The sequence below is a fragment of the Phyllobates terribilis genome, unplaced genomic scaffold (assembly GCF_046119375.1).
Source record: "Phyllobates terribilis strain yellow unplaced genomic scaffold, ASM4611937v1 Scaffold_2__4_contigs__length_985480577, whole genome shotgun sequence".
NCBI lineage: Eukaryota > Metazoa > Chordata > Amphibia > Anura > Dendrobatidae > Phyllobates > Phyllobates terribilis.
Genome location: NW_027362762.1, coordinates 195,705,882 through 195,725,484, shown reverse-complemented (window position 1 = coordinate 195,725,484; position 19,603 = coordinate 195,705,882). Strand labels below are relative to the sequence as shown.

Here is a 19,603-nt window from a genome sequence, read left to right as displayed (position 1 = left end):
GATTAATGGAGGGAGGAAACACAAGGTGTTCAGTTTTTGATGGGTTCAGTTTCAGAGAGAGGGAGGACATAATGTTAGAGATGGAGGAAAGACAATCACTGGTATTTTGTAATAATTCAGGGGTGAGGTCAGGAGACGATGTATATAATTGGGTGTCATCAGCATAGAGATGGTATTGAAAGCTGAATCTACTGATTGTTTGTCCAATAGGGGTGGTGTATAAGGAGTAGAGGAGGGGGCCTAGGACTGATCATTGAGGAACCCCGACAGTAAAAGGGGAGGAAGAGGAGCCAGGAAACTATACAGTGAAAGAGCGGTCAGAGAGGTAGGAGGAGAACAAGGATAGAACAGTGTCCTTGAGGCCTATAGAGTGGAGCATAATGAGGAGGAGCTGGTGATCTACAGTGTTGAATGCAGCAGAGAGATCCAGGAGAATCAGCAGGGAGCAATGACCTTTGGATTTAGCTGTTAGTAGATCATTAGAGACTTTAGTGAGGGCAGTTTCAGTAGAGTGTAAAGAGCGGAGAGATAGACAGGAATGGACCAGGCGTTCCAGGAGTTTAGAGATGAAGGGAAGATTAGAGACCGGTTTGTAGTTAGCAGCGCAGTTTTGGTCGCATGACATAAGTTGAAACATATGGATTCCACTCGTTCAACTTTACAGGAGCAACATCGGAGCTATTTTTGATTCGCTAAAGTGAGTGAGCCCTTAAAGTGTGATTGGTGAGGACGTGGTGCAGGAGTTTTTCTAAGAGTGGGCAGTGGGACTGTGGAAGTTTGAGGGGTGGAGGCGGAGCTGGGATGAAGTCTAAATGGGGCCTTGAAATTCCTGGTGGCAGCCCTGTTGTCAGGTGACAGGGGCACCACATGGACTAGACCGCCCAGGCTCTGCCCCCGGGGGTCATCTCCCACGAGCACCCTGTGAACTCTGTAGCCATCCCATAAGCACAGCGCTGGGACTGACAGGGATGGCAGGAAACATAAGGGCACATGGCCTATAGAGGCTGATGTGGGTACAGGAAAAATGTTGTGAGCACCAGAGAAGCCTCACAGACAAGCATCACTAACGGTGGGCAAGGGTGATGTACACCTCCATATATACAAATAAGGACCTAATGGGAAAATGACTCCCCAGGTGTTTGTGCCTGACAGGATGGCAGTGACTGGCTGCTGACGACATAACAAGCTCCTGCTCCTTTCTTTAGCTGACAAGCCTTCCAGTTCCTGCAGCTAGCAACCCTGGAAATGACCCCTCTTCCTCGGTAATTTTCGTCACCCTCCGACTCCACTCGGAGATCTCCGTACATTTCCGGACACACGGTCCAATCCCATCTTTTCTTTCAAATTTGCCCGTGGGACTACGATTATTTTTTTTGTTCGCCTGCTGACCACGCCTCCCTTGCGCGTATCGGAATGCGGCCCTCTCATTGGCTGCTTCTCTACTCCCCATCCGCTCAGTGCTCGAGCCCCGCCCACGGCTCCCTCTAGTTAGAGAATCCTCCAGCTCGGCCGCTCTATAGGACCCGGCACCGGAGTCTCGGTTTGTGCAGGAGAGTCCGGCAGGCGGAAAACGGTACGTGTGCACAGAACGGACGGTGTGGACTTGCGGCTTGTTCAGCCCGTTCTGGCTGCTCTACTGGTAATCACGGGGTTTCAGTTGTGTGCTGAGCTGTGGCCTGAGCCTGCTCGGAGCAGGGCCGCATACCGCTGTGTGACCGGGGGACACACCGTGCACCGGGCCGACGTGTCAGGATGCTGGCGGGGGCCGGGCGGGCAGGGGATGCTGCGGGGCAGGAGGGGCGCACGCTACTCTGGGTGGCAGTGTTGTCATAGGAGCAGCCCTGGCCACATTACCGGCAGCTGATCACTGCGCTGTGTGCCCTGTGTGTGCATACCCGGCATGTGGGCACGTACCCCCCGCTGTGTGCATACCCGGCATGTGGGCACGTACCCCCCGCTGTGTGCATAACCGGCATGTGGGCACATACCCCCCGCTGTGTGCATAACCGGCATGTGGGCACGTACCCCCCGCTGTGTGCATAACCGGCATGTGGGCACGTACCCCCCGCTGTGTGCATAACCGGCATGTGGGCACGTACCCCCCGCTGTGTGCATAACCGGCATGTGGGCACGTACCCCCCGCTGTGTGCATACCCGGCATGTGGGCACGTACCCCCCGCTGTGTGCATACCCGGCATGTGGGCACGTACCCCCCGCTGTGTGCATACCCGGCATGTGGGCACGTACCCCCCGCTGTGTGCATACCCGGCATGTGGGCACGTACCCCCCGCTGTGTGCATACCCGGCACGTGGGCACGTACCCCCCGCTGTGTGCATACCCGGCACGTGGGCACGTACCCCCCGCTGTGTGCATACCCGGCACGTGGGCACGTACCCCCCGCTGTGTGCATACCCGGCACGTGGGCACGTACCCCCCGCTGTGTGCATACCCGGCATGTGGGCACGTACCCCCCGCTGTGTGCATACCCGGCATGTGGGCACGTACCCCCCGCTGTGTGCATACCCGGCATGTGGGCACGTACCCCCCGCTGTGTGCATACCCGGCATGTGGGCACGTACCCCCCGCTGTGTGCATACCCGGCATGTGGGCACGTACCCCCCGCTGTGTGCATACCCGGCATGTGGGCACGTACCCCCCGCTGTGTGCATACCCGGCATGTGGGCACGTACCCCCCGCTGTGTGCATACCCGGCATGTGGGCACGTACCCCCCGCTGTGTGCATACCCGGCATGTGGGCACGTACCCCCCGCTGTGTGCATACCCGGCATGTGGGCACGTACCCCCCGCTGTGTGCATACCCGGCATGTGGGCACGTACCCCCCGCTGTGTGCATACCCGGCATGTGGGCACGTACCCCCCGCTGTGTGCATACCCGGCATGTGGGCACGTACCCCCCGCTGTGTGCATACCCGGCATGTGGGCACGTACCCCCCGCTGTGTGCATACCCGGCATGTGGGCACGTACCCCCCGCTGTGTGCATACCCGGCATGTGGGCACGTACCCCCCGCTGTGTGCATACCCGGCATGTGGGCACGTACCCCCCGCTGTGTGCATACCCGGCATGTGGGCACGTACCCCCCGCTGTGTGCATACCCGGCATGTGGGCACGTACCCCCCGCTGTGTGCATACCCGGCATGTGGGCACGTACCCCCCGCTGTGTGCATACCCGGCATGTGGGCACGTACCCCCCGCTGTGTGCATACCCGGCATGTGGGCACGTACCCCCCGCTGTGTGCATACCCGGCATGTGGGCACGTACCCCCCGCTGTGTGCATACCCGGCATGTGGGCACGTACCCCCCGCTGTGTGCATACCCGGCATGTGGGCACGTACCCCCCGCTGTGTGCATACCCGGCATGTGGGCACGTACCCCCCGCTGTGTGCATACCCGGCATGTGGGCACGTACCCCCCGCTGTGTGCATACCCGGCATGTGGGCACGTACCCCCCGCTGTGTGCATACCCGGCATGTGGGCACGTACCCCCCGCTGTGTGCATACCCGGCATGTGGGCACGTACCCCCCGCTGTGTGCATACCCGGCATGTGGGCACGTACCCCCCGCTGTGTGCATACCCGGCATGTGGGCACGTACCCCCCGCTGTGTGCATACCCGGCATGTGGGCACGTACCCCCCGCTGTGTGCATCCCCGGCATGTGGGCACGTACCCCCCGCTGTGTGCATCCCCGGCATGTGGGCACGTACCCCCCGCTGTGTGCATCACCGGCATGTGGGCACGTACCCCCCGCTGTGTGCATCACCGGCATGTGGGCACGTACCCCCCGCTGTGTGCATCACCGGCATGTGGGCACGTACCCCCCGCTGTGTGCATCACCGGCATGTGGGCACGTACCCCCCGCTGTGTGCATCACCGGCATGTGGGCACGTACCCCCCGCTGTGTGCATCACCGGCATGTGGGCACGTACCCCCCGCTGTGTGCATCACCGGCATGTGGGCACGTACCCCCCGCTGTGTGCATACCCGGCATGTGGGCACGTACCCCCCGCTGTGTGCATACCCGGCATGTGGGCACGTACCCCCCGCTGTGTGCATACCCGGCATGTGGGCACGTACCCCCCGCTGTGTGCATACCCGGCATGTGGGCACGTACCCCCCGCTGTGTGCATACCCGGCATGTGGGCACGTACCCCCCGCTGTGTGCATACCCGGCATGTGGGCACGTACCCCCCGCTGTGTGCATACCCGGCATGTGGGCACGTACCCCCCGCTGTGTGCATACCCGGCATGTGGGCACGTACCCCCCGCTGTGTGCATACCCGGCACGTGGGCACGTACCCCCCGCTGTGTGCATACCCGGCACGTGGGCACGTACCCCCCGCTGTGTGCATACCCGGCACGTGGGCACGTACCCCCCGCTGTGTGCATACCCGGCACGTGGGCACGTACCCCCCGCTGTGGGCACACCTGGCATGTACCCCTGCTATGTGCCCTGTATGTGCATACCCGGCATGTGGGCACGTACCCCCCGCTGTGTGCATACCCGGCACGTGGGCACGTACCCCCCCGCTGTGTGCATACCCGGCACGTGGGCACGTACCCCCCCGCTGTGTGCATACCCGGCATGTGGGCACGTACCCCCCCCGCTGTGTGCATACCCGGCATGTGGGCACGTACCCCCCCGCTGTGTGCATACCCGGCATGTGGGCACGTACCCCCCCGCTGTGTGCACACCTGGCATGTACCCCTGCTATGTGCCCTGTGTGTGCATACCTGGCATGTGGGCATGTACCCCTGCTGTGTGCTCTGTGCACCCTGCTCTGTGTGCATACCTGGCATGTGGGCATGTACCCCCTGCTGGTGTGGCCTGTGTTTTCAGTGATTAGAAAAACGCTGAAAGAAGTGACATGTCACTTCTTTCAGCGTTTTTTAAGCGTTTTTTCACCCATAGAAAGTAATAGGGGGATGAAAAACGCTATAAATACGCAGCAAAAACGCACCTGCGCATTTTGCATTGTTTTTGGGCCAGAAATGACAGACAGCATTTTTTTACCTGTAGTCACTAAACTTTATTAGCATGAACATGAGAAGGAATTCCAACAAAAAAAACGCAGCTAAACCTGCGTTTTTGACGCAGCTAATCTCCTGCCAGAGAAAAGTTATCAGCAGATTTTGGTGCAGAAAAAGTGTGTGTGCACTTACCCTTAGGCTGTGTGCCCACGATGCGTTTTTCAAGCGTTTATGCTGCGGAATTTCCGCAGCATAAACACTTCAAAAACGCATGGTAATCCGCCCCCCATGGTCCCCAATGACAAGCCGCACTGTCAATGCCCATGCTGCTTATTTTTCCGCAGCGTTTATGCTGCGCTCAAAAATCCGCAGCATGTCCATTAATTTTGCGGAAGCGCGGCGTAATCGCCGCCATTGACTTGCATTGAGACACACATAATCCGTGTCAGTACATTTGTACTCACGGATTATATGCGTTTCAATGTGCGGATGGTACCCAAGTCTGGAGGAGAGGAGACTCTCATCCAGACCTGGGTACCATTGTACCTGTAAAAAAAAAAGAATAAAATAAAAAAAAAAGATTATATTCACCTTCCGACGGCCCCCAGTCTCCTTCCCTGTCCTTGCGGGCAGGACTGAAGGACCTGCGGTGACGTCACAGTCATGTGACCGCAGGCCCTTCAGTGCAGAGTCCCGCGATCAGCTGGCGGCCAGGAAGGAGCGCAGCAACACACGCCGGGCCATCAGAGGGTAAGTATAGGTTTATTTTTTTATTTTTAAACATTCTTTCAGTCACACTATATAAATCCATGCTGTTTGCATGGATTTATATAGTGTGACCTAGTTGTCAAGCACTTTCCAAGTGATGCTAAAATCGCCTGGAAAGCGCTTGTCAATCCGCATGCAGAAACACATGTGAATAAGCTTCAAATCTGCATGTATTTGGCAGGAAAAACGCATGCACAATCTGCATGCGTTTTTTCTGCCAGGGAGATGCAGAAATGCTGCAGAAATTTTCTGCTTCATTTCTGCATCGTGGGCACATAGTCTTAGAGGTCATTTGAGTGCTCTTCAAGCAATTAAAGGGGCCAAAATAATATTTTAAGAAAAGGAAGGGGTTTTACACTACTTGGACATCCCCTTTTCAATTGCTATATTCCCCCTCATAAAATAACAGCCACTTATTCACCCCCGGCGTCTGCGCTGTTTCAGTTAGGTAGGAGCCTAGTCTCCTGGGCTTGTGTGACATTATGTCACGCGAGTCCTGCAGCCATTCAGCGGCCGCTTGACTCTCACTTCTTTCTTATGTAATTGACATTCGGAGAAAGTCGGAGTACAGCAGCAGCTCTCACTTCTTCCGGGTGTCCGCTTCATCCAAGACAAGTGAGTGACATGGCCTCGAATTGGTTGCAGGGCTCATGTGGTATAACAATGTCACGTGCAAGCCAGTGCCATCACTGCTGGAATGGAGTGGGCGGTGGGGGTGAATATGGGCTGTTGTTTTAGAAGGGGGAAATGTAGCAATTGAGAAGGGGTTGTCTGGGTAGTGGACAACCCCTTTAAGGGCTGCTAAAGACTTAACTATATGTAACAGAATGTATGTGATATGTGAAAACTCCAGTGTGGTTCACCAAGTTATAATTCTTCTGTGCCTCCTGCTTCACGGATAACTAAGCTGCGGTGCCATTACATAGTAATACCTGGACTGAGTGTAACACAATCCTGTCTATAGATGAGACATCAATTCACTTTTCCTTTCTTGTAGAAATGGCTCCGCTGGATACAGTTTAGTTCTGCTTACTGTCCTCCTCTATGCGGAGTATTTGGTTGTTTCCCAATACATTTCCAAACCTGGATATTAAAAATATTATTTAAGTCAATATTTTCCTTCATAGGGAAAACCCATTAGTCGTGTACACACAGTCTATTTAAGGAAACAAATGCAAATACAAATTTGGTTTCAGAGGTTTTAGAAAAGCAGCTGAATAGAGCGAAAACCCTATAGACACTATATAGACTTTCAAGGCTTGTGAAAGCCAGCTGGCTGAGACCGCCACGTGGCGTTATACGGTACGGTCTTTCTGGGATCTTTTTAACTGTTATGTGCAATTTGTTCCTTGGGAAATTACAAATATTCACTTGGCTCCAAAAGTTGTAAAATCTGTTCTGTCAGCTGCACCGCCCAACCATCTAATGTACATGGCTGACAGTACACCGACAAGGGATGTCTAGGGGAGAAGGATCTGCCATGTTGACTTTCAACCAGGGCTGTGGAGTCGGTAAGCCAAACTTCCGACTCCTCAATTTCCATGACTCCGACTCCCTCATACATGGCTGATGTTTACGTGATGAAGCACAGATTCATCTCAGCTAAAAGTCTAGACCCTTAGATCAGGAATAGGACAGACAATTATAGGACATTTAACTTTCCCAAATTCTAATGAAAAAATATTCCCCACAAACTGCATTAAACTACTGTATCTAGTTTATTATATATTTTAGGAGTCAGCGTCAGTCCATTTTATACAGACTCCGACTCCACAGCCCTGCTTTCAATACCTGATCCTTTTGTCTGGCAGAGGTGACTTATTAAAAATGAGTGAGCCCTTGACCACGCTAAGCATATTTATGTATGAGGTATAGAAAGAAGGCAATTGGCCAAACCCGGTTTGTCGGCATCTTAGGGCTTTAGGGCCTTATCTTGAGTTTGGCGTGATGTTAGCTGTACATCTTTTGACTCTCGGTAATATTGAGAAGTCTACACTATTGACATGAATATCCTTCATGATTTAGTAAGGCCTGATCACACTGCTTTTATGCAGTGAGTGTAGATCTTTCTGGGGTTGTCTAAATCCCTGACAAATGTGATTCAGATGGGACCACCAACTGAACGATAGACTCCAATCACAGAATTCATATGCACTTGGTTTGTGCTTTTTTTTCCCGGCAGTGTCTATTTTTTTAATAGCCACACCAAAATGTCTGTCCCACATACCTTGTTTGGACCTCAGATGCATTATACTGGAGCGGGGGACCGGACAGTGGCCTGCATTGTTGCCATCTTAGTTCTCCTAATAGACAGAGGCTGGGTCTAATTAAATGTTAGATTTATGCTGAGCGACATGCACTGCAATACAAAAGTATTACAGTGTATTATATGGACCTTCAAGATCACTTAAAGGGGTTGTCTCATCTTTATTGTGTAAAGTTGTAAATGCTTGTAAAAACAAACATATTTGTAATTTGCTTATTAAAAATCCTCTGTGTTCTAAAAATGGAGGGATTTTTAGTTTTAATGGTTTACTTTTGGTTGCTTACGTTACTGGCCATTGCTATTATATCAGAGTTGGCCAGTCTCATTGCCAAGGGGTACAGCACTTGCAAGCTCAGCTCTGATGTTGGCCAGATCGCTGGATCCGATCAGCTTCTCTGCCCCTACACTCTGCGTCACTCCAGCGGCAAAGCTGCTTCCGCTCTCCAATGCTGCAGGCACAAGCGTGAAGATGGGAGGCTGGGGACTGCTGCGCTTCTGAAGAATAAAAGATAGTCCCAGAGAACCCATTTAAAAGGCTTCTCCTATCTTGTCAGTTAGTAGGACACAAAATGTAAAAAAAAAAAAAAAAAAAAAAAAAAAGTTTGACACATGTTACATTATATCTTTATTAAGATATTCACCGTCTTTATATTTGTGTCCTCAAAGCCAAAAATGACTGCACAGTTATGGGTTAATTCTATAACATTGAGAAGTCTACCCTATTAATTTTAGGAACCAGTGTTGAAAGTGGGTACCTCAATTTGTGTAATCTGAGTTCACACCAGAGATTATATTGAGAGCCTTATCTGTTTAGTAGGGGTGCCCTTGTCTCTTTGCCTATAACATCAAGCCCAGCTGATGTTCACATCTGAAGCCCCCATCACAGAATTTGTGATATTTGACTAAGAGAATAGCGTGACAGATAGCGCTGTTCCCTCGGTCAATATGACAGGCAACAGAACGCAGTTGACTTCATTCTGATAAAATGACAGCTCCTGTGTTCACCTGAGCGATCATCTAAACCCAATTCTGAACAAATCTAAGTTGATTGCCTTTGATTTGGCCAGAATTGAGGTTACTTGGTTGCTCCAGAGAACACAGAAGCTGCAGTAAGCCAAACCATCAGACGCGCTCTCTGCCGGGTCCGACAGTAACTAAAAACTGCTGACGGTGAACCGTTACTAAATTGATGATAAAAATGTACAGAATAAATGCTTTAGTAACATTACATCATTTCATTTAATTCCTTGTACTCCCCAGTGTTGTACATGGCCTATAACATTTAGGGGATTCCTGCTGATTATTTTGAAGATCCTTTCTTGACTGCTGAGAGGATTATATCTGACTTTTTAGAAGGGATGGTGAGCGTGACTGATCTCCTATGGTACCTCGGATGCTAGAGTAGACCTTGTTTTCAGAGATGATGTGTCACCATTTCCCCACTTGTATATTTATTTTATTTGCTTACATAGTGACATTAATTTCCGCAGCGCTTTACAGACCTCTTAACTGTCCCCATTGGGGCTCACAATCTACAATCCCTATCAGTATGCCTTTGGAGTGTGGGAGGAAACCAGAGACCCGGAGGATACTCGCATAAACACGGGGGGGAATTTGAACCCAGGACACCAGCGCTGCAAAGCAACAGTGCTAACGACTGAGCCACCGTGCTGCTCTTACCACTTATGGTCTAAACTTACGCCAGTCGGCAGAGCATAAAAAGCAGGTTATCCTGTTCTTATTTCCTAAAGAGAATCACACACCACTTTTTACCACTTAATTGAAGTGCAGCATAATGAATGTAGAGAGAGACCCTGATCCCAGCGATGTGTCACTTATTGGACTGCTTATCATAGTTGAGATAAAATCACAATTTTATCGGGTCATTATCACTAGAGGACTAGTACACCTGCTGCCATGTAGTCTTCCATGTCCATGAGATCTGTAAAAACTGCTTATGCACAGTGTACACAGAAAGCTGCCAATCAGTGGTGTGGGTGGGGTTATACCGAGCTCAGCATTCAGAGAACTGCTAGATCTGTGGCTGAGAAAGCAGTGATTGTATCAAAACTTTAATATAACTGCAGCAAGCAGCCCAGTAAGTGATACATCGCTGGAATCAGTCTCTATCTCTACATTCACTATGTTGCATTCCAATTAGGTGGCAAAAACATGCTGCCTGATACTTTTTAAGAAATAAGAACTGGATAATCTGCTTTTTATGCCTTGTCCACTGCTGTAAGTTTATACCATAAGTGGTAAGAGCAGTAAGGGGGCTTAAAACGGTTGACAAATGCAAACCACTAACTATGTAACTAAGTGATACATCACTGCTGCACTCAGGATACCAAAAATATGGAGGCAGATTCACTTTAGTTTCTAGGGAAGTTGAAGTCCTCTGGATATGAGTTTGGTTGTTGGGGTTCGCCCAGATGTGCAGCACAATGAGCAGGACTAGGATTCCTTTGCTTCTCGGGCTGCTGACCTCCATTGTGTGAGGAGATCATCAACTTTAATTTCAGCTGTAGCAAGAGCTGATTTACAACCATACAGAAGGTTAAAATAAATGGCATGTACCATCGGAAGACTAGCTAGGTCCATCAAGCATATTTTTGTGTGTGTTCATGCGTGTAATATACAGGGTGGTCCAAAAGTAGGTGGCCAGAAAATAATAACATTTATTTTGATTTATATATAAAATTATATTTACTAACACAAGCATAACATTGACAATTAAATTTTATTCTGAACAATAATACAAAAGCCCTTAAATTTTATCAACGCAGGTGCTCAAACTGTTTTCCATTACAATTTGCACAGCTTTGAAGTCTGCCTCTTACACCTCGATAAACTTTTTTGCACAAGTCTCTTTGGGTATTAATTTCTTGAAATGCATCTCTTATGTAATTTTTCAAATCACTGACACTTTTTGGTTTTTGACTATAAACTTTGTCCTTGAGTACTCCCCAAAAGAAAAAATCCATTGGGGTCAAGTCTGGTGAACGTGCCGGCCAATCAAGTGGGCCTCTTCGGCCAATCCATTTATTAGGAAATGTTTCATCAGGATACTCGCGGACTACTCTTGAATAGTGTGGAGGGGCCCCATCTTGTTGGAAATAAAGGTCATTTCAATTGGGCTGTTGCTGTAACTGGGGAACAACTTGATTCATTAGAATTTCCAGATACTTATCTCCTGTGACTGTTCCATCAAAAAATATTGGTCCTAAAACACCAAAACTTGAAATACCACCCCAAACATTGACACCAGGCTCATTTAGTTGTTGCTCTAATGTTAAATGCATGTTCTCATTATACCAGTAAATACAATTATGTCTGTTAATATGGCCGGATAATTTGAAAGAAGCTTCATCACTCCACATAATGTAATCTAAAATTACTGGATTTTCTTCATTTTCGTTAAGCATAATCTCACTAAATTGCAGCCGCCTGTCTGGATCATCCTCCAATAAACCATGAATTAGATGTGGACGATAAGCTTTCCACCCAATAGATTTCAGGATTCGCATGATAGAAGCTCGTGAAATTCCCAATTCCAAAGAGGCTCTTCTGGTGACTTTTTTTGGACTCTGAACAAATGTTTCAGCGACAAGTTGTTTATTATCTTCTATACAGACTGTTTTGGGTCGACCAGTTTTTGGAGCATTAAGGATTGAGCCAGTGGCATTGAATTTGTCACGAATGCGGTAAATGGTTTGTCTCTTTGGGGCTTGAGTACCAAATGTTTCAACCCAATTTGCTCTAATGGTTTCAGCATTTTGAGATTTCCAATACTCTGTTAAAATCCATTTTCTTTGATCTGTATTTAAATTATTTGCCATTATGTGTTATCTGAATTATCTGAAAAGAAAACAGATTTGGGGGAGATCTATCTGTGAAAACTAGATCTGTGAAACTGGCTCAGTTGCCCTTAGCAACCAATAAGATTCCACCTTTCATTTTCCAAAGAGTATGTGAGGAATGAAAAGTGGAATCTGATTGGTTGCTAAGGGCAACTCAGCCAGTTTCACTTTACACCATGTTTGATAAATCTCCCCCTTCATAACCTTATTACACTTTCTGTCCACCTACTTTTGGACCACCCTGTATATAATATCTTCAGTTTTCACTCTGGCCGCTGAATCTGACTTCCGACTGACTCTTCTTATTATGCAGAGATGACTTTTCTGTAGTCGGCTTTCATCACAGGCAGGATTACAATAAAAAGTATCTATGTATGGATAGCGCAGAATCCACCATTCGCAGTAGGTGATATTCCCCTCTCTGCACAGATCAGCTCCAGTCTTTTGTTCATTTGGGGAAGCTCGAGCAAGTCCCCATAATGTACAGAAAATCTGCCATTAGAAAATAAACACTTTTTCTAATTCGTTTTTATGTATCAGGTTGGTTTTTTTTAGGTTACTCTGGCTAGTGACTAGCTGGTGGGACCCCATTACTGTCTTCTGATTTGCCCCTCTTCATTTAGAGAAGTCTGGTGTTTTTGGAGACAGCTGGATTTCACGGTAATAATTCCATTTCTCGGTCTCCTGCTCATTACTTGGATCCTTCACAAAGCCTTCCAAGTCTCTTCCATTACGACACAGAACATGGAAAAGACTGCCCCTGCGTCAGCCTCATCCTTTGTGTGACCTTAGGTAACGCTGTTCATTTTGCAGTGTTTGTCTACCTATTATGTACTGCAATCACTGCTGCTTCCCTACTATCCTGTATATTGCCACGCAGACAAGAACCGCAGGCTGCCAAAATCCTCAAGTGTAAACTCCACTGGAAAAGATTTCTGCCATTTAACACTATATATTTTTATACTAAGTGCTGTCATCGTTTGCTAATCCTTCCCAGCAGTAGCGCCCCTCCGAGCTGCCATTGGCAAATATTGTGTAGTTTGGTTCTAAAACGCGCTGGGCATTCCAGCAGATAGCAGGCTGGGGAAAGTTGCTTTCCTTTTGAACTTGTCTTAGCCCTTGTGACACAGCTGGGATTATTTTCAGGTAGACTGGCTAGTGGTAGACAAGCCTCCTTTGTGCAGCTGGGCAGTCTGTGCCTCCGGTTTCAGCTTTCCTGCTCGGTCAGACAGGAGCGATGTGTTCCCAGTCATGCTTATTGAATGGGAGTTTAGGGGTGGAGGGAGCACAAGGTTGAAGAACTTCACTCTCCCCTGTTAGCTGCTTTAAGGAAAGCTGAAAAAAGACAAGTGTTTGCCATTTATATTTCATATACATTTATTGCAAATCTGTATAATCTGCTGATCTAACACGGGCGGGTTTAGTACGGCAGTCTAACATGGCTGGATTATGGATCCAGTTCCTTAATTATGGTGACTTCATCTAACATTAAGGTTTACTTTTTCAATTCCTTAGTTGCTTATTAGGAAATTTTTATAACGAAATATCCAAACATGTGTGAGCGTTCAGAGGAAGTATCAAATTAAAATTCTCCAAGGTCTCCTTGTCATCCCATCAGGGCACTGGCTGTTTCATACCTGCTGGTGGATTTGGGGCAGGGATGTGGGTAATTCGAGTACCACGACCCTGTGAGTTTATTATTGGATTGTTACAGCTGCTAAAGAAAGTTATTCTGATAAGTGGATATTGGCCAAAAAAAACTATATAATATATGTACGGTTACATTTTGTAGCTTTAAAAAGATTGTCCCACAAACAAAGTACATTTAAATCAATAGATCTGAGAATAATAATAATAAATTCCACAATCTGACCCAGCTGCTCCCTCCTCCCCTCCCCCGGCCAGGGACTTTTGCAGTGACTTGTGACTCATGCAGGGAAAATTGATCTCCTGTTTCTACATAGAGCTTAGAAGGATTCAGCTGGTCAGTTTTTAATCATGTGATGTCATAGACCTAATGTAAAAGAGAAGAATTAGCTGGTAGAAGGGCAAAATGAGCAATTGTAAGTACACAGTGCTTTATAATATGATGATTGCATTATATTAAGAGGATAATAACTTTGAATTGAGTGGTTCTTAAAGGTTTCTGGAACAAGAACATAGAAAAAATGAAGGGAAAAAAAAAAGGTCAAGCATAAAGGTCAATACTGAGTGTAATGCCAAAGGGTAAAAATAAAGTAGTCATGTAATTAAACAAAATTGTTATCGCATCCACAAAATTTCAGACTCATAATATAAAATAATTTAAAACATTGAATGCTGAAAAGAAAAAAAAAAAGTCATAACGCCAGATTTGATTTGTGGTTTTTCAGTCACTTTGCTCCTCAAAAAAATTAAAATGTATCCCAAAATGTTGTTGATAAAAATGTTTTTCAGAATTTTTTTATGTAAATATGTATGGTATCGCTATAATCCGACTGACTTGTAGAGTCCTATTGCCAGGCCACTTTTATTACACAATGAATACCATAAAAACAAAACCTGAAAAACAATGGTGAAATTGCAGAATATCATTCAAGGTAAAATGAATAGTTTCATTCAAAACTACAATTCCTCCCCCACAAACAGGTATTCATACAGCTACACTGAACAAAAGTACAAACGCAACACTTTTTGCTCCCATTTTTCATGAGCCGAACTCAAAGATGTAAGACTTTTTTCCTATGTACACAAAAGGCCCTTTTCTCTCAAATATTGTTCACAAATTTGTCTAAATCTGTGTTGGTGAGCACTTCTCCTCCTTCACATAGAGTTGATCAGGTTGTTGAGTCCTGTGGAATGTTGGTCCGCTGCTCTTCAATGGCTGCAAAGTTACAGGATTCTGGCAGGAACTTGATCGTGCTGTCTTATACATCCATCCAGAGCATCCCAAACATGCTCAATGGGTGACATGTATGGCAGCATACTCACCGGACAAGAACTTCACAGCCATTGAAGAGGAGTGGACTAATATTCCACAAGCCACAATCTACAACCTGATCAACTCTATGCAAAGGAGATGTGTTGCACTGCGAGAGGCAAATGGTGGTCACACCAGATACTGGCTGATAAACAACGGGTTACTAGGGGCGCGTGTGCCCCTAGTAACCCGATGTTTATCATGGTTACCAGCCTGCTCCTGCTTCAGCAGGCTGGTAACCAGGAGCAGGACATCGTGAAAAGATTCTTTCCACGATGTCGCTGCTCCCCTGATCGTTGGTGAGCCTGCCTGTTTGACAGCTCACCAGCAACCACATAGCGACGCAGCAACGATCCCTGACAGGTCGTATCGTTGTCGGGATCGTTGCAGCGTCGCTAAGTGTGACGGGACCTTAAGGCTTACCTGTGCAGTAATCAAGTGTCTAATCAGCATCTTGATATGCCACACCTGTGCGGTGGGTGGATTACCTCTGCAAAGGAGAAGTGCTCACTAACTGATTTAGACAAATTTGTGAACAATATATGAGCAAAAAAGGTGTTTTGTGTTCATAGAAAAAGTCTTTAGATCTTTCAGTTAAGCTCATGAAAAATGGGAGAAAAAAACCAAAGTGTTTGCATTTATATTTTTAAGTACTGACTGAAAAATGTTATAGCTCTTTAAAGAAGGGGAGAAATGGAAAAAAAAAAAAAAAACTCTCAAAAGAAAAATCATGGTATATGCTACATATAGTAGGGCTGAAGCACTGCTATGTGTTGAACTGGCGATCGGACAATCACAGCTTCAGGGCTCCTAAGTGGACCATTAAATAAATTTTTATATATATATATATATATATATATATATATATATATATATCACTGCTCAACGCCTGGGCATGCTCCTGATGAGGTTGCGGATGGTCTCCTGTGGGATCTCCTCCCAGACCTGGACTAAAGCTTCCGCCAACTCCTGGACAGTCTGTGGTGCAACGGGACGTCGGTGGATGGAGCGAGACATGATGGCGGGCCAGTCCATAGCTTCAATTCCTTCATCTTGCTGGAACTGCTGACACACTCCAGACACATGAGGTCTGGCATTGTCCTGCATTAGGAGGAACCCAGGGCCAACCGCACCTGCATATGGTCTCACAAGGGGTCTGAGGATCTCATCTCAGTACCTAATGGCAGTCAGGCTACCTCTGGCGAGCACATGGAGGTCTGTGCAGCCCTCCAAAGAAATGCCACCCCAAACCATTACTGACCCACTGCCAAACTGGTCATGCTGAAGGATGTTGCAGGCAGCAGATCGCTCTCCACGGCGTCTCCAGACTCTGTCACGTCTGTCACATGTGCTCAGTGTGAACCTGCTTTCATCTGTTAAGAGCACAGAGCGCCAGTGTCGACTTTGCCAATCCTGGTGTTCTGTGGCAAATGCCAAGCGTCCTGCATGGTGTTGGGCTGTGAGCACAACCCCCATCTGTGGAAGTTGGGCCCTCATACCACCCTCATGGAGTCAGTTTCTGACGGTTTGTGCAGACACATGCACATTTGTGGCCTGCTGGAGGTCATTTTGCAGGGCTCTGGCAGTGCTGCTCCTGTTCCTCCTTGCACAAAGGCAGAAGTAGCGATCCTGCTGCTGGGTTGTTGCCCGCCTACGGCCCCCTCCACATCTCCTGGTGTACTGGCCTGTCTCCTGGTAGCGCCTCCAGCCTTTGGACATTACGCTGACAGACACAGCAAACCTTCTTGCCACAGCTTGCATTGATGTGCCATCCTGGATGAGCTGCACTACCTGAGCAATTTCTGTGGGTTGTAGAGTCCGTCTCATGCTACCACGAGTGTGAAAGCACAACCAACATTCAAAAGTGACCAAAACATCAGCCAGAAAGCATTGGTACTGAGATGTGGTCTGTGGTCCCCACCTGCTGAACCACTCCTTTATTGTGGGTGTCTTGATAATTGCCAATAATTTCCATCTATTGTCTATTCCATTTGCACAACAGCATGTGAAATTGATTGTCAATCAGTGTTGCTTCCTATGTGGACAGTTTGATTTCACAGAAGTTTGATTTACTTGGAGTTATATTCTGTTTAAGTGTTCCCTCTATTTTTTTTGAGCAGTGTGTGTGTGTATATATATATATATATATATATATATATATATATATATATATATATATATATATATATATATATATATATATATATATATATATATATATATATATATATATATATATATATATATATATATATATATATATATATAATATAAAATTACACTAGATGGTGGCCTGATTCTAACGCATCGGGTATTCTAGAATATGTATGCGGCTAGAGAGGGTGGAGAGCAGTGAATATTCCGGCAGCTGACTTCAATGTGTGAGGACGCATGGCAGTGACGTCATGCTCTGCTTACACGGTGCGATCAGCTGCTGGAGGGGGAGTAGAATCATTTATTTTTTTTATTTGTGCAGTGTGTTGGGGGCCATGCATGCCTGGACTGGGGGCCATGTATATAACAGTATGGTGGACATTACCCCTATAACATAGCAGCAGACCCCATCCCCATAACAGTGCGTCATGACCACATTTTTTTGCTTCAATTTTTTTTCTATTTTCATCCTCTAAAACCTAGGTGCGTCTTATAATCCGAAAAATATGGTACATGTTTGGTATCTGTTTTCTAGTACTGACCTGGAGAATCATATTACCAGGTCAGTTTTACCATATAGTAAACATGGTAAATAAAAAAAACTCAAACAATTGTGGGATTGCGCTTTTTTTTTTTTTTTTTTTTACAATTTCGCCGCACCGTTTTCCAGTACACTATATGGTAAAATCAATTGTCATTCAAAAGTACAACTCGTCCTGCAAAAAAACAAGCCCTCATATGGCTATATTCATTTAAAAATACAAAAGTTATGGCTCAGGGAAGAAGGGGAGCAAAAAAACGAAAACGGAAAATTGCAAGGTAGTAAAGGGGTTAAATGCCGCTGCCTATCTCTGATAGCGACATTAAAATGGAACTCGCACCTGCTCCCATCAGCCTCCGGTGACACAGTACCAGGGGACTGATGGGTTATTATGACACCCGGGGGTGTGCTGAAGACCTCCCGTGTTGCTGTATATATAGTACAAGTGATTGCAGGTTCGAGTCCCTTTTAAAGAGAACCTGTCAGCAGGATTTAGCTCTATAAACTAATGGCATGGCCATAATGGTGCTGTGATGCTGCTTCCTCTGATACCTGATGTGAACGGATCCGCTCTGAATGAAGTCAAAATCTTAATCTGCTCATGCGCCTCCTCCGGCGCCATTTTATTGAAGTCCTGCACACAGGACGCCCATTCACACTGTGCAGAATTTTAAAAAGGAGGCTGGTCACTGAATAATCCGTGAGCAGTACAAGAAGCCAAGGAGGCTGGTGGGGGGGGCGGAGAACCAGAACAAGACCCTGCCCCCACATCCCACCCCCAAGCACACAAGAAGTCATTTTGTGAAAACGTCATAAGGTGAGTATTCAGCAGCCACTGAGCGGATCCCTTCACATCAGGCATCATATAAATCAGCGCCATTATAGCCATGCCTTTAATTTATAGGGCTAAATCCTGCTGACAGGTTCTCTTTAAGGGAACTAAAAAAATAAGGTAAAAAATAAAGAAATGTTTTAAAAAAAAATGTAAATGGTGAAATCGCTGCCCTTCCAGGTGTATTAGTGTATCAAGTGGCATCAGAAGAACGGAGACAGTGAGGAGAACGTGTGCGGCCACACACACGCCGGCAGCATTCAGACAATGCTCGTTCTGGTGGGGGAAGGGCCCCAATATGCAAATGAGGAGGCGTAACATTGCACCAAACTCTTGGTCCCAACAAGAGTGCACTGAAGCCTTATTTGCATATGAATTAAGTTATTTTCTCAGGCACAGTACCAGTATCGGGTACAGTGCTAGTATGGTTGTTATAGGAGCCAAGTCCCCTATAGCACTGTATTGCCCATTTAACATGCATTTTGGGGTGATAGACTCCCTTTAAATAGAGTTTAATACGTGTTAGCCATATACTTCCTATGCAACTTATGTAAAGTTTTCCCTGTTCCCAAAAGCAGAAAGACTTATAATTTTATAGTTTACTGCTCGTTGTCTGGGATACCAGCCACCTCTGCAGTGCCCTAGGCAAGGAGTGCAGCGCTTGCAAGCATTTTGCTATAGAGCTTGTATCGCTGGTTCCGGCCAGCTTGAGGGCCCCTGTGTTCATGCCGCTAAGGTAAAGCTGCTGCTGCTTAGAGCATTGGGGCGTGCACAGTTTGGGCCGGCAGAGTTCGGATAACTCTGGTCCAAACCGGTAATCATCAGGGGTGATCCATCCCTGAAAAGCAGGGGTTGTGGGGGTGCATTCCTGAAAACTGAATGTGAGACAGCCTCTGTAAAGGGGACCTATTAACAGGATAAGGATATTTATACATCTTTAGCTCCCACAAAAAAAAAATTCTCTATGTAAAATATAGCCGAAGTGCTTTAGGCAGGTGAGAAAAATGCTGCACGGAGTTTTAAAAAATAAGAGTTTTAATAGTTTTATATCAACGTGAGTGAACAAAGGAGGAATCTAAATGAAATCAAAATTGCTCACAATTTTTGAAGGGATTCGGCAGGGAGGTTATTCCATACAGCGTCTTACTTTTGACAAGATGTGGTCAGAAAATGACCCTTCACTTAACCCCTTCCTGACACAGCCAAATTTTTTTTCTTTTTCTATTTTCCAC

The 19,603-nt window shown here is 46.8% G+C and overlaps 1 protein-coding gene across 2 annotated transcripts in view; it reads left to right on the top strand.

Annotated features, from left to right (window-relative positions):
- Positions 1-1,422: 1,422 nt before the first annotated feature.
- The window catches only part of SPATS2 (spermatogenesis associated serine rich 2), a 94,724-nt gene continuing 76,543 nt past the window's right edge, over positions 1,423-19,603 (top strand). Inside the window, exon 1 of one of the 2 annotated variants that reach the window (XM_073663769.1) lies at positions 1,423-1,573. The gene's annotated coding sequence lies outside the window, so the exon portion shown is untranslated. The remainder of the gene's footprint in view (positions 1,574-19,603) is intronic. The other variant, XM_073663771.1, reaches the window with a different exon arrangement.